The sequence below is a fragment of the Cyprinus carpio genome, chromosome B3 (assembly GCF_018340385.1).
Source record: "Cyprinus carpio isolate SPL01 chromosome B3, ASM1834038v1, whole genome shotgun sequence".
In the NCBI taxonomy this organism is placed as follows: domain Eukaryota; kingdom Metazoa; phylum Chordata; class Actinopteri; order Cypriniformes; family Cyprinidae; genus Cyprinus; species Cyprinus carpio.
The window spans coordinates 38,446,118-38,472,507 of record NC_056599.1 but is presented as its reverse complement, the minus strand read 5'-3'; the positions used below and the strand labels follow the sequence as shown (position 1 = coordinate 38,472,507).

General features: G+C 39.1%; 1 pseudogene; it reads left to right on the top strand.

The window, feature by feature from the left end:
- Positions 1–1,739: 1,739 nt before the first annotated feature.
- On the top strand, positions 1,740–26,066 carry LOC109048494 (annotated as a pseudogene).
- The last annotated feature ends 324 nt before the right edge of the window (positions 26,067–26,390 follow it).

Here is a 26,390-nt window from a genome sequence, read left to right as displayed (position 1 = left end):
ATTCCTTTTCTTCTTTTTTTTCCCTGTGGAAGATGAGAAGATTATTTTTTTATAAAAATATTCCAGTGATTTTTTCTTACAAATCATAATCAGTGTTTGAACCACAAACATTTCTTGACAATATCTTTCTGTTTATGTATTTTATTTATTTTTTGTAAGAAGTCATCATACAGTTTGGAAGGACAACGGTGAGTAAATGGTGTCAGAATTAGTTTATTTTTACTTTTTGAATGAAACACAACTATCCTTTTAAATCAAAACGCCACACTATGCAAAAGCCTATTTGAGTTGCTACCATATATATCAATTGTCGTATAAAGGAAGATAGCCCTTTCGAAAGAATAGGTGTTGCAATTTATTGATAGATTGTATGAGGGGGTTTACACGTTTATTGAGACTGATGTCAAAATCAAATATATCAATTTCGGGGGAAATTTTACTTAATTAGTTGCACAGAAAACTGACAGGTGCCATCTTGCTCTGTTACTAAGTAATAATAACCTTACCTGGGATAAGAACCCCCCCAAAGGTAAATCTGATTTTTGTAGCAATATAGAAATACATTTGATTTCATCTTTAATAAATATTTGAAACGAGCCTGCTGTGATGGGCAGGGTTATCCATACAGGGGTTTTTCCCAAATCAGCTCCCAGCTTCCCTGTGATGCCTAGGGAAGTGTTTTAAAAATGGGATGGATGGCAGACAAAAAGGTGTCATGGAAAAATACAAAATTACATTCTATATACGTTATGCATAGCGCGGCAGTGTGTGTAGATTTTTTTGACAAACAAACAGATATTCGATTTATTTTCTGATCTCTTTGCAAACGATTCAACCCACCATTCAAATACATTTTTGACATAAAAAACAGAAACAGGAAACGATTAGACAAGCACAAGTATTGTATGATTATATGTGATTATCCCCTTCCACCAATCAATATCACACTATTTCAAATATCAGTTTTATAAAAGGATGAAAACCAGTCGTCAGATTTTAATTTAGTGTAATTTACAACCTCTCTTTTAGCAAACTATCACCCATTCCCACATACTTGCACTTTGATACTTTCCAAACATTGTCTATCGTTTTCACTTCAAGCCAATAAAATGGATATAAAATGCAACTGAGTATGAAACAGGACAAATTGTTGTACTGAATGACAGTAAAATAGCCAATCAGAGCAGGCGGAGAAGCGGGGCTAGAGGCGGGACTGTGGGGGGGAGGAAGCGCTTGGAGCGAGCTCAGCGCCCGTTCTGTCACGAGCTCCGTCGGGGTACAGCGACCGAGCGAAAAGTCTCGCACATTACTAACGACTAAATACAGCCCAGGGCTATCTTTTCTCCCGAGACAGGTCTGTCAGAGTAGTTCGACAGCAAGCAGGATTCACCGTTGTCCTATCGCTGTTATTTGGGTGATGTATTCTAACATTTGATAGAGCTAGCCAGCTCGCTAGCTTTTTGGCTAGCTTGCCGTGCGTGACTCACAGTCAGAGAGGTATCACTTGTTATTTTAACACCATCCATCGACATATAGGAGCGTAATCATAAACTAAATACAACACGTTGGCTTGTTTTTCATTAGTCAGTGCCGCGACGTAAGCGTAACGTTACGCCTTGTATCGTTTTCCCATTGACGAGAGTTCACGGGATTGAATGAATTAACGTTAGCCAAAGGAAACAGCAGTCGCGCTGACTCCCCAGCTTCTCTCTCACCCACTGCACTCACCTCCTCTTTTTTTGTGTGATTTGCTGGTGCTTATAGTTTAATTCAGGACTAGACTGGAGTCCGTGTTAGTTAACTTAGCCCGCTAGTTAGCACTGTGCATTTGAACCCAAACCGCCGCTTGTTAAACCTGCACCTCTGAACATCTGAAAGTCGTTTGTTTCGCGTTGAAGCCGGCTTGAAGAGAAAAACGAGCAAACATGCCGGCCGTGTCGAAGGGAGACGGAATGCGAGGATTAGCTGTGTTCATCTCGGACATCAGAAACTGTAAGTGTCCCTGTCACACTCAAACACCATTAGTCATTTTCTTCGGCGAACAGCTGTGCTGAACTCTTCCTATATACGCCCAAAACTGAATCAAAGGGCTTCTGCTTTGCTCCGTGATGCCTTTTAGCCAGAATGAAAGGTTAAGTTTTGTTTGTTTGTTGTTTGTCTGTTGGGTGTTTGTGGGCGGGGTGAGTGATGGTGATGGGGCGGTTTAGTTTTGGTTCCGGTGGTTTCTGCTTTGCTCCGTGATAAATCGATAGGCCGGCCGCCGAAGACGTGTCAGACCGTGTGTTTCACTGCAGATGGTGTATCCAGCATGACTTGTGTCTGTTGTTCTTGTCACCTTGACTAGCTGGATAGCGGTTGATATCGCTGCTCGCCAAGAGGACTGGATTTGTTTTTGTTTATAATCCAGTTATCAAGCTGTCGCCTTGAGCTCAGCGTTATAGGAGGGTCATCTGTGTCTGTAGTCTTCTGATTCCGCCTCTTCTGTGCCTCCAACTTTACCTCTTGAATCTTAAAAGGCTTTCTCTTTCTTTCTGGTAGGAGTTTGAGTTCCTAGTAATTGTGGAGTGGCTTCAAATAAGATTGATATTCGTGAACTTCTGTTGAACGCCTGAGAGTGTTAAAACGTGCATAATTCCAATTCGAGGGTAACTTTTTGGGATCAGTTTTGTGATGTTGGTGATTGCAATGAGAGTGAACTGGTGTGGCCCATCTTCTGGACTGGGAGTCCTGTGGGTTTGGCCTGTGTGTATTTGTTACGTTCTCGTAGATGTAGGGGTGGGGTAACGAGGAAAAAATAAACATAAATTTGGTTGGTGTGAGTGAGTACCAGTCCCCTGCCCAGCACAACAGACACGTTAAATTTCAAAATCAAGTATTTAATTTACAGAATTTCCAAATGTAGTATGTATCTTCATCATAATTTGTGTTCAGGGAAACCTGTGTGAGATTGCTGTTTTACTGGCATGCTGGCTTTTTCTGGACGTAATCTCCTCATTGTCCACATTTTAATTTTAGAGCCCGTTGCATAAAAATGCATGGCTTATATACTAAAGTGGGTACGTGCATGTTTTTAGGAAGATGATGTTCTCTCTAGGGGTGTTTTACCATGATCTGACATTAATTCACTCTTAGCAATGTGGTGCTTCCCAATACCTCAAAACATGCTGTGATACAATTTGATTAGATTCAGGGACATGTGATCAGTATATCAATATTACAATGTTATGTGCCTATTTCACATAACCCGTTACATTTTTGTTTATTTGACAAATGCAAACAAAATATAACAGACATTTAATTGGAATTGTATTCATTTTGTTGGATCTTGTATTAAATGTTTATGAGATCAAACGTGAATTGATATATTATTATGTTGATTTTCATTTTTGGCTTTCAATCTTTAGTGTCAGCTCTGCATTGGCTTGTGCAATGAGAGTCTTCTGATCGCTCCAAACTGGTAAAAGTTTATTACGACAGGAGACAACAAAATCAAGTATCTTAAAACTGCTTGGGGGGAACCTGTTTTGTAACAAAAAAATAAAGACCATTTCAAAAAGAAAAGTTTTTACAACTTATCAAACATTCGATGACTGCTCAATTGCAATTTAACATAACTCTCAAATATTATACAAGTTTAAAAATATAATATAAATTTTAATGCATTGCCTCAATGCCGCCATATCATTAGTAATTTTTGATTGTTTGGTCCACTGTCATTGGTTTTTAATTTTACACCTTGGCCTATTGCTCAAGCATTTTGAATTCAGCATGTTTTTGTGTCTGTCTGTCTTGCTCTACGCTTTTGTTTAGCTCATAAACAAATTAATAAATAGTAAATACATTATTTACTATATTATGGAATTTGTGGTGTTGCCCAGTTTGCAGTGTTAAGTCATGAATCAATTCCACTCAATTCATTAATTCATTCATTGGTATTCTCTATATTGTACAGATGCTTGTCACTGTCTGCCACTCATTTAAATGAGCTCTTTTCCGACGATACCATTTCACCACCGCATCAGCACGTATGAGCTTGAAGAACCCAGCCACAAATTGTCAATAAGTAATTAACAAAAGAAATGTGACCATGCAATGTCTGTGCCTCTGATATTCTGGCAGATATTTGCTTCTGAGGCCTACCCATCGTAAGAAACAACCCACCATAAGATTATGCTCATTGACGGCCTGAGGTCAGTCCCTTTTTTGGTAAAGGGTTTGTGCAATCATTTCTGCATGTCACCTGGAAACCACTTTTGTGAGTGTGTTTAGTACCCTACACAGTCTGTATACATCCCCTTTATGATGCTTTTACCCCGCTCAGTGATCTTTTATTCATCATCATATATGCAGAGAAAGCCCCCCCCCCCCCCCCCCGATGCACTGGAACCAGATTGATGGTTTACTGCAAGCTTTTCCACACACCCAATCCAGCCATTCGACAGCTTGAACCTTAAGTTGGTTAACTTCCTACAGTTTTACCTAAATCATAGTAATGATGTTGACCCCGCTGCTTTTGCAGCTATGTTCCGGTTACTTTTGTGGGAATGAGCGTATATTCCTGTAAAAAAAAAAAGCTAATTCAGTCCTTCATTGCTTCCATAATTGCAACATTTGTGAAATCCGAAATTGGTGCATCTTATATAACCATGGTCCCTTTTAACTTAGTTTTCCTTCACATCGTTTACCTAACAACATAGTGTGAGTCATTTTGTGTCCTCCTGCAGTCAATAAACAATGCAGCACCAATAAAAGCATGTGTGTATGGTCAAAGTTATTTGACTTGTGCAAAGAAAATATCTTTTTTGTAAGAACCCTGGTATTGACTCAGGAAGCTCATAGAACTATATTACACTATTTTTCCACCAAATAGCACTTATTATGCAAAGCTGTTCAACATAACAAGCCGTTTACAAGTTTTTTTTTTTTTCCTTCTAGCATTCTCATGTGTCAGCAGTCACTAAGAATGTCATCAGATCCTTTCCTGAAAAGTGCGTATACAAAGCAGCGTGACAATTCATCCATTGTGCATGAGTACCATTGCAGCAAATAAGAAATCTGATGGTTTACCCAAGTGTGATTGATGGAGGGAGCACAAGAATGGTGCCACCTGTATGTTTGGTTGGTGTAGTGGCGGTGGATGAGAGAAAACATTGAATAAATAATGAGCTGTGCAAAATTGTGGTGGATTTTGGATACATAGTTTGCAAGCAAAATGAATTTTTATCATGCATGGGTGCAAAGCAGTGAAGTGTAATGTTTGTATTGTGTGGTTTGGTTTTGCTAGACCTTTGTGAAAACCTTTTTTAAACACATTGGCACTTGATCTTTATCCTGTTAACCCCCCATACCCCTGAAAAATTGTGTTGCTATTTCCTCCGTCTTTCCTGGTTTCCTGTCCTCTTCATTTATTGTTTATCTGCTCCTTTGGGCCCTCCTTTTATTTCTTTCTCAATGTAAAACACCAACCTTTCATAATAGTGACCATTCACACACCATAACATAAGTGTTAATTTGAATATTTTTTTTTTTTTTTTTTTTTTTTTTAGTTATGACATCTAAGACTGTTTTAAGATTCCTGATTTGGATGATTATTAAAATCCTTGAAACTCCATTTATAGATTGTTAAAGATGGCATTAGGAATTTTGACACATATAACTTTTTAAATATAGTTTTATACAAGAGTAATTGAATGTGAAAATAAGGAGCAAGAGAAATATGCCTATTTTTTCATGCCTAACGAGCTCACAGTCTGTGGTAATGCAAATCGTTATCTCCATTTGAGGCAGGATATCAACAGCAGCCGGGCATTTTTTGGTCAGCTTGTGTTGTCTCCTGCTGTGTTCAGATCACCCAGTGATAATCAGTTGCTCTGCAGTGTTTAGTTGAAATCCTGTTTTTTATTTCTACTCCTCCGGTCAGAGTAAGGAGGCTGAGATCAAAGCGCATAAATAAAGAGTTGGCCAACATCCGCTCAAAATTTAAAGGAGACAAGGCTTTGGATGGATACAGCAAGAAGAAGTATGTGTGCAATCTGCTGTTCATCATTGTCCTTTTGGGCCATGATATTTGACTTCGGCCACTGGAGGCTTTCAACCTGCTCAGCTATCCAACAAGGTACACTGCGCAGAAACAGATTGTGAGTGGAACCCTCTCAAATATCCTGCCTCGTGTCAATGTGTATTAAATCATAAATGAGTGTTTTTTGTTGTTTGTTTGTTTGTTTTGTACTTTTAACACTGGGACTTTGTGTAAGCATGTATTTGTGTGATAGATTTATTGCACACTTTACTGGTGCTCACACGCCAGATTATTACAGTTTTGGTCAGTGAAGTGTCGATTTATTTCTTCCTGGCATTCATATGGCACTCACAATGCATTGACGGGTTAATAAGCCAACATATGGAGTTTTGAACAATGCATATACATGAACATATTATAGTTTGTAAAGCCTTTTACACTCTTATGTTATCTGACACTCCTCATGAGTTTCACGCCATGACAAGATATCACAAATGAACATCAGCAGAGGCTAAATGTTTTCAGATTTTTCATTCTTTTGCATAGAGACATGGATTGTAATTATAGGGCAAATGGTATGCAGGATTTTGACCACACACTGTTTGAAACAAACCGATCCAGTGTGCAGTGTTAACAGCCTCTGAGGTGTATCTGTCAATATAAACTGCCATTTAAAGTTTGGGGATTTTTTTAAAGAATTTTAGGATTTAGCAAGGATGCATTAAATTAATCAAAAGTGACAGAAAATATATTTATAATGTTAAAAAAGATTTCGGTTATATGTAAATGATGTTTTATTGAACTATCAATTTGTTAAAAAAGATTTCGGTTAAAAATATTGAGCTGTTTTCAACATTGATAATAATAAGAACATGTTTATTGAGCAGCATATCAGCACATTAGAATGATTTCTGAAGGGATTCCGTGATCACGTGTGTCTGAAGACTGGAGTAATGGCTAAAGGAAATTCAGCTTTCTCATCACAGGATCATGAATTGTATCTTTTTTAAACCTAAAAACTTCATATTTCAAAATATTACTGCATTTTTTGATCAAATAAATGCAGCCTAGTTGCGGAATAAAGAGACTTCTTTCAAATTTTTTTTCACAAAATCTTACTGAGCCCAAACTTTTGATCATTAGTGTTGCAAAAGTATCTGAATTTTATTACTCTGCAGTTTTACCCTTGTGAAAGTTGTCTTTTCTAGATGTGCACATCTAATGAGCGTGGCCCTAGTGAGTAAGTGTCAGCACCAGATGTGTTTTTAGCTTTTGTCAGAGGCTTAGTGGCACTCCATGCCATGTAGACCTACCTGAGGTCTAATTATCTCCTGCTGATCAAACACCCACTCAAGCAGCCACGCAGCTCTCCACAGGGTACCACTGACAGAAGCAGGGCTGAATCTGGGCAATCGGCGCATGTTTTCAGTACAAAAGGACACAAAAACTGAGGGCCATTTTGAATCCGCTTATCATTTTCCTTGAAAAGGAAAAGCATTAAAATAACATTTACAATGCAAACTAGACAACAACAGTTTGTTGTCACTAAACTCCACATGGCCTTCTCATTTGCTCTTGGATAATGCTGTACAATGAAGGAGATTTATGTAGCACGAATTGTGGAATTTTTTATGAAATTGGGGCAAGGGTTTGCGGGGGACACCACGATCTCTTGCTCACTGTTGCAGTTTTAAACACTGCCATAAACTAAGAAATAAGTTGCAGGTATTGGGCAGGGTCTTGTTAGCCCTTTGTTAAAGTCCTTTTCGCTGCAAAAGACGTTGTAGTATAATGACTGAAGAATGTGGTGAGGTCACCACGTTTTGACCACCTCCCATACGGGTCAAATACATTCAATTTACAAAATTCCCGTTGCCTGTGAGCCCAGCCCAAAAATTCAGCAAAGGTTCTTCACTCAAATCAACACCAATTCCTTATATAGAACTATAACTAAACCGTTTCAACCACAGAGTCTTTATTCTGTGTATTCTTTTAAATACGACTTATAAGCACGTTTTAAAATGGATTCCAAACCTTATTTAGGTCACAGAGCGGCCTGCTGTGTGGGTACGATGTGGTTGCTCTCAAACTAAAAAATGAGTCACAGCCTACAGCTAAACCTTTTCAACGCATTCCATTAGCCAGAAAATTTCCATTGCTCTTCTGTTACATGAGTACTCTGCTATGTCTTGGGTGCTCTAAATTTTTGCTGCACACAGGGTTTTTTCCTGTTTTTTATTTTTTTTTATATACCAAACATACAGGCACACCCACAAAACAACCGAACTAAAAAAAAAAAATGAGCAAAAGGCTCTATAAGTTAGAATATAGGTAGGTACCGATACATGACAGAGAAAGAAAAATGAAAATACAAAGCTAAACATCATCCAGAAACAGACAGTCAAAGGTTTTTTAAGGCTTAAAAAATCTAAGCCAAGTCTTCCAGATTGGACGTTTGTATCCTTGATAAATTCAGTGAACTGTAATCATGGAGTTGCGATACTGAATGGAGCAAATGATTGAATTTGCTAGATGATTGTAGTAGAAATCAGATGATGTCTGATCATCTCTTGCAAGACACATTCCTTCCAAACCTCCAGACTTTAAAAGCACTTACAACATCACGATGCAGCGAGAGTGGAAAAGAAGCAATTGCAGGCAATGAGGGAGACACATTAGCTCAGCAAGCGGGGGAAATATCTCTCTCGTGGTTTAGTGCTTAATCCACAGAGCTCGCAGGGCTGCCGCTCTGAGCCTGTTTGAAGATGGACGGTTTCTTTTAGTGACGTGTCTTCATTTCAGATTTATTCATACACTCCATTTGGCCTGAGTCAGCATCAAAAACAGAGATTGTAACCATCAGCTTTCTTTTCTCCCTTCCTCTTTTCTGTGCTCCAGGGTTATCTGTCATCTCTGTGCTGGTGAACATACAGGTGAACTGATCAGGCTGATTAACAATGCCATCAAGACACGACCTGTCCAGCCGGAAACCCCACCTTCATGTGTCTGGCTCTGCACTGCATCGCCAACGTGGCAGCAGAGAGATGGCCGAGGCATTCGCCGGAAGAGATTCCCCCGCATCCCTTGTGGTGGGTGAGCAACTTTGGGTCTGGAAGGATTGAGTGAGAGGCCAAAAGTTATGAATTCCGGTAAGGATTTAGAGTGAAGGAACTTGCATGAGGGGAGAAAAAGAGGATTAATAAAAAAGGAATGTGTGTAGTTGTGGTGTGTCAAGTAAGTGAAAATGAAATTATGCTTCTTGTGTTCCGTATTGAGATTATGATTTGGATTTTTTTTGCCAGTTATATCCTATAAGTTATACTCTATATATATATATAACTTTGCTATACTCTCGCAAGTCACTATAGGCGAAACCATTGTGTTTGTTTTTTTTTTTTTTTTTTTTTAAGCAAAAGTCAATTTTCAGAATTTGTGCTATTTTGCTTTCATAACTTGTTTTCTTTTAAACTAGTGGAAATAAAACATCCAAAATACACATTTAATTATTTAGTTCATACACACACATACATTTTATTCCTAAAAATATGTTGCAAATATTTTTTTTGTCTGGCTGTTGTCAGTATTTTCTCATTCATGGAGTGAAAAAGATATCTAAAATCCCCTCTGTAAAAGCTCTTATATTTTTTTCGCGAAATGAAAAGTTTGAACTTGGCTTTATCCATTCTTTACTGTTTACTGTAATTAATAAATGTAGTGTCTTTGCCTTAATTGTTTGAGCAGAAGCATGTGCTGATGGAGTTGGCTGAGTAGTTCCTATGTAATGACAGGGACACGATGGACAGTGTTTAAAAACAGTCAGCTGCTCTCTGTCTGCTCCGTCTGTATAAGACCTCCCCAGAACTTGGTGCTCATGGGAGAATGGACCTCTAGAGTGGTCTTTGCACCTGCTCAATGACCAGCACATGGTGAGTCTGGCACATAGAAACCACCACCTCATGATGTCATACAACATAACTGGTGATGTATGTAAGATATGCACCAACTTATGGTCATCATAGATTTTTTTGAGGTTTTTTGCATCTTAAAAGGGTTCTTACTGATTTCTGAATCTGTTTCTTTCTCAGGGTGTGGTCACTGCTGCGATCTCCCTGATCACCTGTCTCATCCAGAAGAATACCTGATGAGTTTCAAGACCTGTGTGTCGCTTGCTGTGTCACGGACTCAGCAGGGTGAGTGAGGTGGTGTTTGTGTGTGTTCTACGTATGTGGTTTATTTGTGGCCTAAAGGCAGCTTTCTCATAGTTGTGTAGCAGGTTTTTTTCTTTTGAGCTTGCAATGTTTTGCCACTTAAAAAATTCACTTGACCGCAATTTTATGAAATGTTCAATTCTTTTGCAGCCCCAAGATTTCATGTGTTCTTGTCTTTGATTCGTTCTTGTTTTTCTTCCATTCTCAGATTGTGTCTTCAGCCTCCACTGACCTGCAGGACTACACCTACTACCTTCGTTCCTGCTCCATGGTTTGTCCTGCAAGCTGCTGCGACTTCTGCAGTGCTACCACCGCCTGAGGCCCGGTGCCGTGAAGGGACGGCTGGTGGAGTGTCTGGAAACTATCCTCAACAAAGCCAAAGAGCCACCCAAATCCAAGAAGGTTCAGCACGCGAAGCAATGCCAAGAATGGCCATCCTATTTGAAGCCATTTCTTTCTCATCATCATCCACTATGACAGGTGCCCGTTGCCTCCATGTTCTCTCCCAAACCTTAGAAACTCACACATCAACTAAAAACGCACAAGATCATTTTAAGGAACAATTTTTGTACAAATGGATTCATATATATCTTCAAATGATTTATATAGGAATATGTTCTTTTTTGTGTATTTCTTAAATAATCGCTTTGTTTAAATGAATCAGATAGGGTATTTCAATGATTTTTTATGTATTACTTTAAAATTAAAAAAGCATTTATATGTTGTGTTCAAACTCTGTTTCACAACAGCGAAGGCCGAATCTTTCTTGTGCGGGCATGTAACCAGCTGGGGCATTCTTACAGCATAGAGAGACCAAACCTGCGTTACCTGGCCCTGGGAAAGCAGTGCACCCGTGCCAGCTCCGAGTTTTCCCATGAGGCATTAAAACGCACATAGAGACGGTCATTAATGCTCTGAAGGTAAGTGGATAGATTCTGCATTCTTACAAAATAAGATCTCTCTTTTTTTCGCAGCAAATAAAAAAGGCTTTTTAATTTGCTGATTCATCACTTTTGTTATTCATGGACACTGTTTATATTATTTAATTCTGTTTTTTCTTTGCTGGCAGACTGAGAGGGATGCTCAGCGTGCGTCAGAGAGCTGCAGACTGCCTCTATGCCTAATGTGTGACCGCAGTAATGCCAAGCAGACTTGTCGCTGAGATGCTGAGGCTACCTGGAGACAGCCGACTACTCCATCAGAGAGGAAATGGTGCGTCTCTCTTCCTCTCTTTCCATGGCTCTTTAGACACAGGTCGTTGTTTTAATGTTGTTTTAAACTGCTGTGTCTGTAGGTACTGAAGTGGCCATCCCTGGCAGGAGGAAATATGCAGTACGACTACCTCCTCCTGGTATGTGGATACCATTCTGACACCTAATCGCAGTGCTGGCGATTGCCGTCTAATTCGACTCGAGCAGAACCCCACCTCAAGTGTCGTATAACCCAGGTACACGCGTCATCCAGGTATCGTCATCAACCGTAAGACGATTGTGCAGGGATATGCAGCCAAGACCAGTCCTTTGCGAGGTACAATGACCACCAGAATGTTCCAATAGTCACTTCTTATACACTTCAGCCAATTGCCTTTCCACCCTCATTTACCATACTTTGTGCAAACTCTCTGTTTGTTTTTTTCCTTCCACAGGCTTTGCAGGCTCCAGCTTGTCCTGCCGAACATGGTACAAAGGTTGGCGGCTACTCTCCTGGGCGACTGAGTTTGAGGCAAACCCCCACCCTATTGCTGGGTGATCCTCGTTCCAGGTGAGTTCTTGTATTAGTGTTTTCGACATCTCCCCTTCCTCACCCCCCTTTGAGGACGAGTCGCGTTTTTAAAATCTATATTGCTGTACAGACACCTGCTGTTCTTCTCTTTCGTTTTTTTACTCTTTTCTTTCATCTTTCCTATAATGTGAAATTCATCAAATGGTTCCCCACTCATCCCACCTCTGTTTCGTCCATCTCACTCGTCCTTTGGTTCAGTTAACAAGTTTGCTCCATACTCTAAGTTTTCACCTGTGTTCAGTCCCCACACGTGCCCTGCTGCTTTCTTTGCCTATATTAAGCGTTCATTAATCTGTTCCGGAGACGAAGAGCACCATTCAGGAACGTGCTGCGCTCTGACAGACCAGCCAGGATCAGGAACAGTGATGTCGAGCTGCAGCAGAGAGCTCTGTGGAGTATCTCAAACTGTCCTCGATCGCCAAGTCAATGATGTACTAGTGAGATCACGGCTCGTTTGCACGAACACTTTGTTGATTTGTTTCTCACCATCTTATTTGAATAAACTCATTCCTGTGGTCACTGTGTGTAACTGTAGGCCACAGTGCTCGAGGGGAGATGCCTCCATTCCCAGAGAGAGAGTCGTTCCATCCTGGCCAAGCTGAACAAAAGAAGAAGGGACCAGGAAGCCGTGTCTGTGAACGGCTCGAGGAGGGAACGAGAGACGGAGGCAGAACTCAATGGAGGGGAGAGAGAGGAGGGGGACAGCTCTGCCATTGCTGCATCTAATGCTGTGAGAAACATAAACAAATATGGATAAAACTATGAAATTTTTATATCGGCACTGCGGTCAAACGTTTGGGTGTGTGCAGGATTTTATTTTTTTTTTTCAGCAAGGATGGTTTGGTTAAATTGATCAAAATAGACAATGTATAGTTTTACAAAAGATTTATTGTTAAAATAAATTGTTGTTCATGTTAAAAAGATTCAGCATATTAGAATTTATTCTGAACGGATCATGGTGACACTGAAGACTGCGATGTTTTCTTTTTGGCTTTTTCCATCATAAGAGATGAAATTTGTTTTAAAATATATGTCCAAATAGAAAAAGTTTTGTTTTTAAAATTGTATTTATTTTCACAAGATAGACGGTCCTTTTTTTTCGCATTCAAAATTGTCCTTTTTTTCCTTTCATATTTGTCATCCTATCCTATTAAAACTCCATGCTACGGATGCAGAAAACGCCAAAATATCGAAAACCTGATCTTAATTTTTATGACAGACGAAAGTTTCGGGGGCAGTTTTGTGTGCAATGACCTTAATATTTATAGTAGTAGTTGTGTTCACAATAATATAGTATTTATGATTCAAAATGAAAATGAATCTTGTTGTGAGCGTAACAGAACTTCTTACAAAAACATAAAAAAAAAAATCTTATTGACCCCAGACTTTTTAAATGGTAAAGTATAGCAATACCCTTTGGCTATAAACATTGGGTGTGGTCCACTTTGGCAGCTTACATACATCATCGTTGGTCCAAGAACCACCTACAGAAGTCAAAGAAACGGGCCTGTCTGACTGATATTAAGGGGATTAGTTCACCCTAAAAATGAACTTGCCCAATATAGCACGTAATAATAGACTGTGGTATGATCAAAATGGCTCTGCCCAACTAAACAAGCATAGACATTACTCAAAAAAAAAAACACCAACATACGCCTTCTATCTGTGACTGCTCCATCCGCCCTACCCCGAGTTTTTAAAACTGAGTGACACCCAGAGGTTTTTCCGAACAATAACCGGCACGTGGGGTGTGGAAAAACATTCGTTAAACTCTGGGCAAAAAATGTTTTTCAGATGGATATCAACCCAGTACCCTTGTTAGATATGACTTTATTCTTGTCAGCGACGGGGGCTCATGCAGATTTGGAGAACAGGCAGCTCTTATCAGTTTTGTAGGCAAGATGCCATCAGATGGTCAGTGCATGTACTGTGGGCAGTCTGTGGGCTGAAAGCTGAGACTGAGACTAGTACGTGGCAGACTTCAGGCCGTTGGGGCCATGCACACATGTTTGCATGTACAGGGAAGTGAGTCAGCAAATACAGCACAATCCCTAAGAAACACCCACCCACTGAACACATCCTGATTCCCAGTGCTTTCTGACTAGACATTCAGCTCTTTTTATCATGTCTTTATTAAACCAAAATCCAATGCTTTGTAATGAACGCTCTCTTTCTTTTAGGCTACTCCGTCCCCGTCTGCCGATCTGCTGGGGCTCCGCGCGGGTCCCCCTGTACTGCCGCCGCTCCCAGCGCAGGCAGCTTATTGGTTGATGTTTTCTCAGAGGCTGGCGTCAATGATGATGGCTTTCCTGAGGTAATAAGGATCCGGTTCATTAGCATCCTATTTTCAGTCCATTGTGCATTTATTGCTCTTACTTAACTGAAGTGAAGTGCACTAATATTTTAAACATGTTCAGAGCTTGTATATACGTCTGTCAGGCTTCTGCTCTTCTGTCGTTTGATTTCATACTGTTATGTTCGTTCTTCTTGTCTTCTTCTTTGTGTGTTGTGTAATCTTGTGTCCTTTATCTTGCTGTGTATGTGACTGTCTTTTTTTTTTTTTTTTTTTCTCTTTCCCTCCCTTTTCCACCTCCCTTTTTTTTGGTGGTGTGGTGCGCGCACATGTTTGTGTGTATGCGTGAACATATGTGCGTCTCATGTCCTTTGCTTTCATTGGACGATGGCAGAGAATCTGGGAACCCCCCCCACTGAAAGCTCTGACTCCCTATTGGCTGAGGGTCCTGGTGACTCTGAGTAAGGGGCCAGTGGTAGACTCACAGTGTCAATGTTTACAGCAAAACTTATCGACAATCAATAGTCATATATAATGCTTAACTTTTTGGTTATTTATAGATGTTGTTGTGTTATTGTGTTCTTTTTTTTCCGTTTGTGTCTGTGGAGTATTTTCTGTTTGTGTGCTGTGTGGTGTTATTAATTGCTAACATTTTATTGGCCGCAGATGTAATGCCGGTACTAACCTCTGCCTTTGTCTCTTTCTCTCCTTTCTCGCTTTGGCTTCACTCTGCACTTCTTCTCTTCTGGCTCACCACTTTCTAATATCTTTAATCTGTTTTAACAACCATCTGTGCCTTTCCACACTTAACACTTTCTCACCCTCTCTCTTCATCTCCTGGGGTCGCTCTCCTCTCTCTGCATCCCTTGCTTTCGGTCTCTCAGCTCTGCTCCCCCCTCTGTGGTCTCTGAAGATCCTGCTCCTCCTCTGCCCTGAGTCAAACGAACTGCTCAACAAGTAAGAGCTCACTCGCCCACTTCACTCCCTCCACTCAGTCAAACAACCATCACCCACATCCCTTTCTCAGATTGTTTCTTTGCTTCTCTTGTATTGGAAGACAGAATGCAAAAATGTAGTTTAAAAATAACCACAGAACAAATGTTGTTGTTGTTTTTTATATTACTGTTAATCTTAAGCATGTAGAGTGGGAACTGCTAATCAATATTTTGTCAAGTATACACTAAAAGTCAGGGTGGATCAGTAAGATTTTTTTATTACTTAAAAAAAAATATTTTTTTTATTACTACTGGTTGTGGTGGAGATTCTAAGAAATACCCCCCCCCCACATTGGTGATAGAGATTCTGAGAAGAAGTCCACATATTTAAATTAACACCCAAGTGTTGTTGAGAGATTCTGAGAAGTCACACATTCAAAATGACCTGAAGCCATGTATTCAAAATGTGTTCTATTCATAATGATATAGTTTCATTTCAAAAGTTAAAAATTATATATTTCATGGTAAAGGATCTGTCTCATAATATATATATATATATATATATATATTAGGAGTTTGCACGACTACTAGATTTCTGCTAGTCGATTACTTATTTTAAAAATACTCGAGTTACTCGACTACTCGTGGTTCATGCTGTAAATGAATAGAACATGAAAATAGTTTTTATCAATAAACGTTTATTAATTAACTATTAATTAATTGCCTAATACAACATTTACATAACATACTGTATGTAAACTGTCAAAACTTTATAATTATGGACAATACATATTTTAATTTTCATGGTAACCAGTATTTGTATCTGTAACAGTCACAAAATTATTAGTATCTGGTTTTTAGGATAAAACCATGTGTCTTACAGTTACTTGATAAGACCGTCATGACTATCTTTTTTTCCCGTTGTTATCACTGAACAAATATGCTGCGTTAAAGTAAAATAATTATTAATTTCAAAAATAAATTATCATATAAGCAGAAACGTCATGACAAACGTTTTAGTGATCATTTGAACACGACTGAATGAATACAAGGCGCACATTTTCATTACGCAGAATTCTCTAAGCGAGTCTTTTTGAACTTACTAAACAAATGTGGATGTGCCACGCAAACCAGCCAAAAAATAAAGAAGTCAAACATAGAAAATTTATCTGTATGTAAGTTGATTATTAGCCTATTCTTTAGAGAGAACTGGTTTTGGTTTTGCGGAGAGACTGCTGCGCGCAACGCGGCTGTTTGATTGGTGCTGCGCGCTGTGGGTTATTCCATTCATTCATGTATCATTTCGTATAGCTTATGGTTGTAAATCATTGCCTTTTAAATATATACAAATAATAGATCGTGTATGATGTAGTATTATAGGTGATATTACTCTTGTCAAGCTCTTATTTCTGAGAGATGCACGGAGAGGCAATGTGCGGTGTTTGATTTGTGCTCTTTTCGTTCATAAAATTTATATTCATTCACTTCAAACACTCATTATTGCGTGACTTTAGGGTCTGTGTATAATATTGCGCTGATCCCTTGGCTCAACTGTTATCTAGCAAACAGCAGAGTGTGCCAGCCTCAGCCCGAATATTCAGGCAGAATTTATTCCTTATCCGTTATTCATTTTTTTAAGCCATTATCCGTGCCATTTCTGCTTCGGGCACACCCCTAATTATTAAATTACATATTTTAATTTTACATGTAACATAGAGAAAGTTGATAGAAATTTAACAGCTACACGCAATATGTAATCCTACAATTTGCATTGGTAGGTAAACTGTGCATGCATTATGGGTTTAATGCATGCTCGAGTAGTCGATTGTTTTCGACAGCGCCGACTAGTGGTTAAAGTAGTCGATTCACTCGACTACTCGACTAGTCGGTGCAACCCCTAATAAATATATATATATATATATAATATATATACTATATATATATATATATATATAGATATATATATATATATATATATATATTAACAGGCATTTCATTTTTATATTCAAAAAATGTTTTTGGTAAAACTTTGTGGTATATTGCATATGTAATTTCACAGTATTTCTAACTGCGTAGTCAGCTGAGTATGTTTTTTTGCATATGAAGTTGAACTGCACGTATTGTTCTTTTGTATCAATTTTTAGAATTATCAGTATGATACTTTGAATCTAAAAAGAGGAAGAAGTCCAAAATCGAGACATTGACTAGATTATTTTTAAAGGAACACTCCGACTTTTTGGGACTTTAGCTTATTCACAGTATCCCCAGAGTTAGATAAGTCCATACATACCTTTTTCATTTCTGTGTGTTTTTTTATTTGACGGATGTGTTATTTGAAGTGTTATTTGACGCACCCACCGCCTAGCCTAGCTTAGCACAAAGACTGGATGTAAATGGATAATGGGTAGCATAGTAATCCAATAAGTGACAAAATAATGCAAACATTTTCCTATTTACATGTTGTGATCTGTGTAGTCACAGCGTGTACAAATAACAAGGCTATATGAGACAGAGACCATTTTTAATCGTATAAAACTGGGAACTATATTCTCACTAGGCGTAGGAGCACAGCTAACGTTCTTGGGCGGAGTGATTAGCAAAACAAACATGACTCAACTAGCTAGAGTTGACGTGTGCATATTTTGTGTATGACACACTGTATGCAATGGCTATAACTACAATTTCATTGGAACTATGAATGATCATTATAACAAAAATCACTTACTTGGTGGACAGCTGACCATTAGGTTCACATCGGCATGGGGACTTTCTTCCAGTTGATCTTGTCACAATGGGAAAAAAAAAAACGACAACTGCCGGGTGTATTAGGGCAGAGAGAAATCTTCCGTCCGTGGTAGTGGACTCAAATATTTTGATTGTCATCAAAGCCTTGACATGATGGCAATACCCGATCCCATTCATTACAACACAGGCACTCGGTTTCTGGTCCGGCATAGGTTGGCATGTTACACATTTACACCACCAAGTCCGTGTTCGTTGTCTGATTCTCCCTTCGAACATCAATCGGGCCTGCTTCGGGCATCTTGTCTTACAAGCTTCCAAAGTTTGTAACTCCTCGTCTGTGTATTCTGGCTCAAAACCCAAATGGTTCTGGATCTTGGTGTGATACACAGGTAAAGTTAAAATTCCTCTGAGTCTGACAATTCCTCAAAGTCAGCCATGATCACCGAGTCACGTCGAGGCAGTTAGTCACATTTGTTTTTGTTTACGGAACCATCAAAGGCAGTCCTCATGGCGTCTCATGTGCTGCGCTAATCACTCCGCCCAATAACGTTGCTGTGATCATACGCTAGTGAGAATATAGATTCCCAGTATACGGTTATACGCTTAAAAATGGTCTCTCTGTCTCATATAGCCTTGTTATTTGTACAACGCTGTGACTACACAGATCACAACATGTAAATAGGAAAATGTGTGCATTATTTTTGTCACTTATTGGGATTACTATGCTACCATTATCTCATTTACATCAGTCTTTGTGCTAAGCTAGGCTAGCGGGGGGTGCGTCAAATAACACTTCAAATAACACATCCGTCAAATAAAAACACACAGAAATGAAAGGTATGTATGGACTTATCTAACTCTGGGGGATACTGTGAATAAGCTAAAGTCCCAAAAGTCGGAGTGTTCCTTTAAAAGGTCAGGTGTTATTAGTGATAGCCCAGATGACGACTTATGTATGGGAACAAACAGTATATAAGATAGACTCTGCAAAATAGAGTAGGTTTGACTTTCTGAGACTCTGGTCTCTCTATCTTTTCAGCCCCACTTCCTTTTCTTTGGCTTCACTCTATTGACTCAGACTTAGAACTCTTACAGGTTTTTATTCAAATTCAGATACCTTGAAACTCTTCAGATACTGCAAAGGTGATATTTTGATACTGATACTTCAATATTTTAATACTTCATACTTTTGGGTATTTTTTGATTTAAAACAGATAACTGTTCATGGTTTTTTACTTACAGTTTTACTAATGGTTTTCATTAATACTAGTTGGAGGGGGTTCAATCCATCATAAATGGATTGTTTATTAAAAATGTAATAACATTTAGATTTACATGTTCTATATTTGAAGGTTATATTATTATCAAGAACTTTTATTTCCAAGTTATGATTTGTGGTTTCTGTTCTCTATAATTCTTTTTTAATAAATTTACATATTATTACACCTTGACCAGTAATGAATTGGATTAACATTTTGCATCAACTACTAAGAGGGGGGGGGGGGGTTTTATTTACTTTATTATAGTATTCACTAATTCAGAAGTGATTGAAAGATATTTTATTAGTGTTAGAAAATATTCTATTTTAAATGCTGTTCTTTTTTATGTACCTCTATTCATCAAAGAATGTTTTTCAGCGGTGTGATAATCAGATATGTTTCTTGAGCATCAAATCAGCATGTTTGAATGATTTCTGAAGGATCATGTGACACTGAAGACTGGAGTAATGACTGCTCTGAAAATGTTGTCAAAGGTTTAAAAGACTTTTTTAAAACCTAAAATGCAGCAGCCAGTTAGTTTTAAATTGTCATATTTCACTGTATATTTGGATCAAATTAAATGGCAGCATCGGTGAGCACTTCTTTTCTGAAACATTGAAAAAAAGTCTTTAGACCCCAAACTTTTGAACGCCTAGCGGATGTGCAGAGAAAATTATTTATTTATTTAATGTTGGGAAATGCTGTCTTATATTCTGTTATTTTGACAGCTCAGATTTATAATCTCTATTATGACTATTAATTATGGTGACCAAAATATACATTTAAATACAAAAAATGTTGTCAAATGAAAGTCCACTCACTCAAAATCTCTATACATCTATGAAACCCATAGCCTGTGTCTGCTTTTTGCCCTACTACTGTTAGATGTCCCGCATAAGCTTCAATGGCTATATTTGCGCTAATCACTAGTTTCAAGGCTCCAATTTACTTATTTTTAATATTTTTATGAGATGAGACCATGGCACTACATGGTAGACAGTGGTCGGGAGCATTGAGGTCTTTTTTTTTGGCTTAAGCTTAAGCTTCAGGTTACAGTCTCATTGTCTCTGTTGTCACCCTCTCAGCACCCAGCCTCCGCTCAGTGTCTTATGCTGCATTCACTTTGCTTCCTCGGATGGTTGCCCTTAAGGCCAAGTCATTGTTCCTAGATGTGTTGAGTTTGCATTTGCTTTACGTGCCTGTTAGAGTGAATAATTGCTAAATTTTTAACTTAACCGAGTCCCTTAGCATGGACAGAAACTAATTGGATCCTTTACTAACACTGCTGGTAATTACCAGTTTTACTAATGGTCACAAAATCCCATTATAGATCAAATAAAAATTTGAAAGTGAGTTTTCCAGGTGAATTTGCCCAGTGGGCGGCTCATGTTTTTGATTTTTCTGACCCCATTTTCAAAACCCATTACAAAACCAGTACCATTTCTGGCTGTCCCTGCATGTTTGTCTGCCTCACACACACTCTTATCTCTTGCCCTCCAGGTTTGTTTGCAAGAACAATGGAAGTTCTGTTTGAGAATCAGCTGCTACAGATCGGCATAAAATCTGAATATCGCCAGAACCTGGGTGAGTCACAACATCTTGCAAAATTGTAATTGCATCATCTAGAGTCCATGTCAGCAGACTTCTGGACTATGTCTTCAAGTTTACTCTATTTTAACCTGCGTTTTCCGATAGACTGTACGCTTCAGCATACACGATTTTAGCAGTTTCTGCTCAAAATTTTTATCCTGTTGTTTAAGCATTATAAAAACCTGAGAGGAATATTACAGTGTTAAAATTTGACTGGATATTCCAAAATGCTTGTGGGTTAAAGACGAGATGTCTTATTTTAGTGCCTACATAAAATGTCATTTACAAAAGTTACTTCATATAAATAGATAACATATTTAATGCAAAAAAGTGTCTACTTTAATGTTTGAAATACAAACTTTTATGAAATGAAAATGTCAAAATTATTTAATGTCATCTAATAATTTATGCCTGACAAGATTTTTTTGGTGTATGAGCTATTGTTACACTGAGGAATGACATTTTTAGTGGGTGTCTCCTGTATGAATAGTCATTAATTTTGTTCATGCTCAGGAAAAAGAAATAAAATTAAACAGGACAGATTCTAATCTACAGTTTAAAGCTGTATTTAAACTTTTGATGCTCAAAACATCTTTAGGTTTTGGTCTGTTGTCTCTCCTCACAGGGCGGATGTATCTGTTTCTATGGCAATAAGAACGTCAGTTGCAGTTTGTAACTTTCAACGACCACAGTCACCTGTCCATGAGAGCTACAGTCTCATATCTTCACACATCCACACAGGGAACTCATGTTCCATTCTAGCATTACATACATGGATGTAATTTTTGTTCATTCTTGCTTACATTGTTTTTTTTTTTTGTGTGCGTTATTTGTGTGAGTTGGTTTGTTTTTTGTTAGAAGGAGGTGCTTCTCAGTGCAGCAGGTCATCAACATGAGTGTCTGACTGACTTCAGTGATGCACCACTCTCAACATCAAATTCAGGTAACAGATGCATGCAATTTAAATGGTTTATGCCATGAGTCAGCATGCACTCTGAGATTTACTTAGCCTGCTGTGTTTTTTTCAGGTATGGCGGAGCTCTCCAGAATCTCACCCTCAAGCTGCCTGTTACATAAACAAAGTTCTTCCAGCCCACAGAGATGGCATCACACGCCTTCTTTCAGCGCTGGAAACAGCTCAGCCTGTGAGTGTTTGTGTGTACACAGAAGACAAATTACTGTATACATGCATCACAAACTGTTCTCTGAATGAGAAACATGTTAAATTCCCTTCTCACAGGCCTCAGCAGGAAGCACAGAGAGATCTTCAAGGCCAAAACCATGCCATGAGACACTGAAGTGCTCAAAGCAAAGGTGGGTTTACACAACCTCATACCAACTTTGTAATGCCATACTGGCCGGCTGTGTACTAGGGATCGACCGATATGCATTTTTCAGGGGGCGATGCCGATACCGATTATTACAGATCAAGGAGACCGATAACCATATTTTGAAACTGATATGTGTGACATAGTGTAAAAATGAAAATTGAATGTCAAAATTAAGAATAAAAAAGGCCTCTGACAAAGGACTCTCTTTAAATTATTTAAAACACATCTTTAATTCTGAGAACTGTTCATAATAAAAACATTAATATTAATAATAACAAACAAACATAAAAGTGCTGGGAGCAGCACCATCAGCAGCATTACTGTAAACTAAGTAAACTTAAGCAAATTTAAACACGCAAACAAATGAACAAATAAGGGAAAATAAATGTAATCTATATATATAATAGTTTGTTGTGGTGGTGTGTGATGTGTGTGTTAATAATTTAGCATTTTTTATTTGCAAACCAGAATTGCATTAACAAATCACACACAACCCATATTGTAATATGTTTTCTTATTTTTATTTTTTAAGACGTTTGTTTATCAACGGGCGATACAAACTAGGAAGTATACAGGACAGCGTCATCCAGAAACATGCAATGTGAAGATTATTGACAATTTACGTTATTAGCATAGGGATATTAGCAGGGTGCGATTTTGTGAAATAAACAGAGTTGGGGGGATGAGACTTTTGAAAAATTTATGAAATGTTTTTAATACGACGGAAATTGTATTTAAAGTGTGATCTCAGGTTTAATAAAAACATTGTAAGCCTACGTTAGGACCTATTAAGTGTAATAGGTTTTAATGTCCATGGTTGATTCAAAAAACAAATTACATCAAAATTAAAGCGAGGCAAAAGCAGAGAACACAACGGAGCTTTTTGAAACTCCGAATCAGTTAAACCATTGGTTTTTCGCAAAATGATTCACTGTTTTCGATGCGCTTCAATCGGATCGTTTTTGGATCGCGATCGCGAATCATTTTGATTCAGATCTGGGACGTCAGAGCGGGTTTTTTGCATGATGTTTGCATGATGTTATAAGGTATTCAACGCAGAGAGAGGCAGGGAGGCATAGACCCCAGAAGGGGGGAAATCCCCCCCCACCATCCCCCCCGGCAAATCGCACCCTGGTTATTAGTCAAAATGAGAGAGAGCGCGGCCGCGGAGATAACTAAATCGGGAATAGGGAGCTCAGGCGTCGCGTCAGGGCGTCAGAGCTCGCGGATTGATGCCCTTTAAGCTCTTCAAAAATTGCATAATTGGTAATTCTGAATCTGTATGATAAATTATTTTGCAATCATGTTGAGAAATAAAAGCAAATTTTTTCTCCAAATATGCGCAATGATTTTGGAATAAGAGCCCTAACGGAGAACGGACGCTGTTCAGTGAAGCATAGTGAACAAACACAAAAAAAAAAAAAAAAAACCGGGGCAGCAGGACGTGAGTGAATTCATTTGTGTTGATAATCTATTCACAATATAACGTTCAAGTTGGTCCGAATGGTGAGGAGAGAAGTAGGTTTTAGGTTTCACTATCTCAGCACTGATGTGATGATCCGTTAAAGCATATCACTGAATATGAAGGACATTGACCGCGAATTCCACAGTATAATAACTGAACTGGGCTATGTCATCATAAAATAGATTATATATTAGGTGTTTTGCAACTTGCATGTGTAGTGGCTTTATTGCAACAGCGTAAAGCGAACGTTTACTGCATTCTTTACCTCGAGAAGATAACTGATTGCATGTGTGTATGATGATCACTGCGAAGCAAGCTCCTGTGCTTTCGGTGTGAGAGCGGAACATTTTTCCAGCCGACAGCCGTATTTGTATTGGCCAGGCTAGGTGACTCCCAAACAAAACATCGACGGAACGAATGCGCGGCGGCTTAGTCTAGGCCACAGAGCGGTGCCGCTCTGACTGAGGTGGCTGGATCAGTCTAGCCAGATCGCGCCATTTCAAAATAAAATGGTTTGTTACGGCGAATCGGTTTTTGAAAATGGCCGCGATTCCGATAACCAAATAAAAAGCTTAAAATATCTCGCGCCGATAATCGGGCCACGCCGATAATCGGTTCGAACCCCCTACACTGTGTACTGTACACTATACTAATACGTACGCTGGCTTCTGTATTTAATAGCAGGTAAAACAAGTAGCATTTCAAAACAGTAGTCACGCCACAATTGTCACAAGAACCTTGACATTTACGTTTAAAATTCAATGTCAGGTTAATAAAACATTTAGCATTTTTAATTAGTTGTATGAAAATGTCTTAATATCAATCAAGGTGAGTCAGGAATAGATGATGGCATCTTAATTTAGGGTTCGTTCTTCACAGGAAAATAGATGATCAGGTCAATTGCAATTGCATTTTGGGATACAATCTCAGTTTATTTTGCACTATCTGCTACACATTTTGAAATATGTTGAGATTATCCTGGTTATCTGGTGGCTAGTTTGTCTCTTTTTGGCCAATGAATCACAGCTCAAAATAAGGGGTTTGCATGGGAAAAAATCACTGAAAAAATAAATGAACTGATACCTGAACTATCTAGTCATATAACAAAATCCTAATAGGAACTCTTTCCTGCAGACCCGTGCATGCCTAAATGTATACAGACTCCAAAAAACTCTAGCACTGGGGACCAACAGATATGAGGAAATTGTCTGTTTATTTTTAATGTGTTTTGTCATCGCTGACATGATTTTTGTGACTCATAGTATCTACATGCTGCATCAGTGTCTTTTTCCATCTGCTTTACAATAGGTGGCATCCAGTATGTAAGGTGCAATATTAACATGATATTTCATTGTTTTAAATCTATGGTAATCGCTGATGATGCCTGTCTATTGGGCACATCCCCTATACTGGAATAAGTAATGTTCATGATGCAGCAAGGTTTTAATTAGAAGAAGACTTTAATTTATAGCCATGCAGTTTAGAGGGGGGAATGTCAGTCTGTAGAATTTTATGGACAAGATTAGCCCACTTCATTTGATTCTCATTCTGCTGTCTATTCTTTTTCATCTTTGCCATTCACCCATCTGTCTCATAGTTACTGGGATAGGGGCATGTCCTCTCATTGGAGAATGTGGGTATCCGAACCCAGAGAAACTGGTGTGTGCCTAGGTGATCCCAACCAAGGCCCAGCACGGGGGTTCTCTGTGAGACTCCGAGCCCAACGCACAAGCCTCAGGTATGAACAGGACATTCATTTAAACAAACATGTAATCCCTATTACACAATCAGAAGGGCAAAAAGGGGGGGGGGGGGGGAACAAAAAACAACACAGAAAATGCCACAAGCATCCGCAAAAGTCCCTCCATTGCCTGCTATGGCGAGCACAGACAAAAAAAAAAATCACTTTACCCCACCCAAAACCCTCCAAGTCAGTTTATTGCAGCTTACTGGTTGTTTTGCGTTGTCTGGGTGTCTCTGTGCATTGCTGATGGCAACTCAAGTCTGTGGATCAACATGTAACCACATTCATCCCTGCCACCCCGTTCAACTCAAACCACCTCCCAGCCTCAACTCCCTCCTTCTCTTGTGATTCACCTCCATGTCTGGTAGTTAAACCCAGTTGATGTGGCGTGACAGCAGCGTCCGTTCTCTTTGTAGCTCGGGAGTTTTCCTTTTGGGGGCCCCATTGTGCACGTTTACATTTAGTCTCTGTTATCGGCAGTAAGGATCAACACCGCATTGCACACGCAGAATGAGCGTCGATATGCACAAACTGATGCGTCGTGCCTCAGTGTGTTGTTGGGGGGCGGTGTACACTGTTGGTACCGCTCGTTTACTTCTCGTCTGTGTCTCTCAGATGTACCGGTGAACCGTGCGGCAGCAGTAAGGACACTGTCTCCAAGCGTCTTTGTGAGCTGCTGGCATAAACAGTTCTAGAAAGTGGAGCCGAGGACTAGCCCACACTAGAACCGACACCCAACCAGACAAGCGTTCCTGAGAGAACCCCAGCATAAAAGAATCTACAAAACGCCATTCATGGCATAAGGAAAAAGTATCTGCAGCCCTCTGGCAGCCATATTACGACTGTCCTTCTGATCATGATTATTTTACTGTTGTTATCATCCAGCGTGGCCTTTCTTGTTTTTAATGGTGGGTACCTGTGTGTTAGCAATGGAGCGGAAAAGGAAAGCGGGGGCGGTGTGGCATGGGTTTTTTTCGTTACATGTGTGAAAGAGTCATGGTGATATGGGCCGTTCTCCA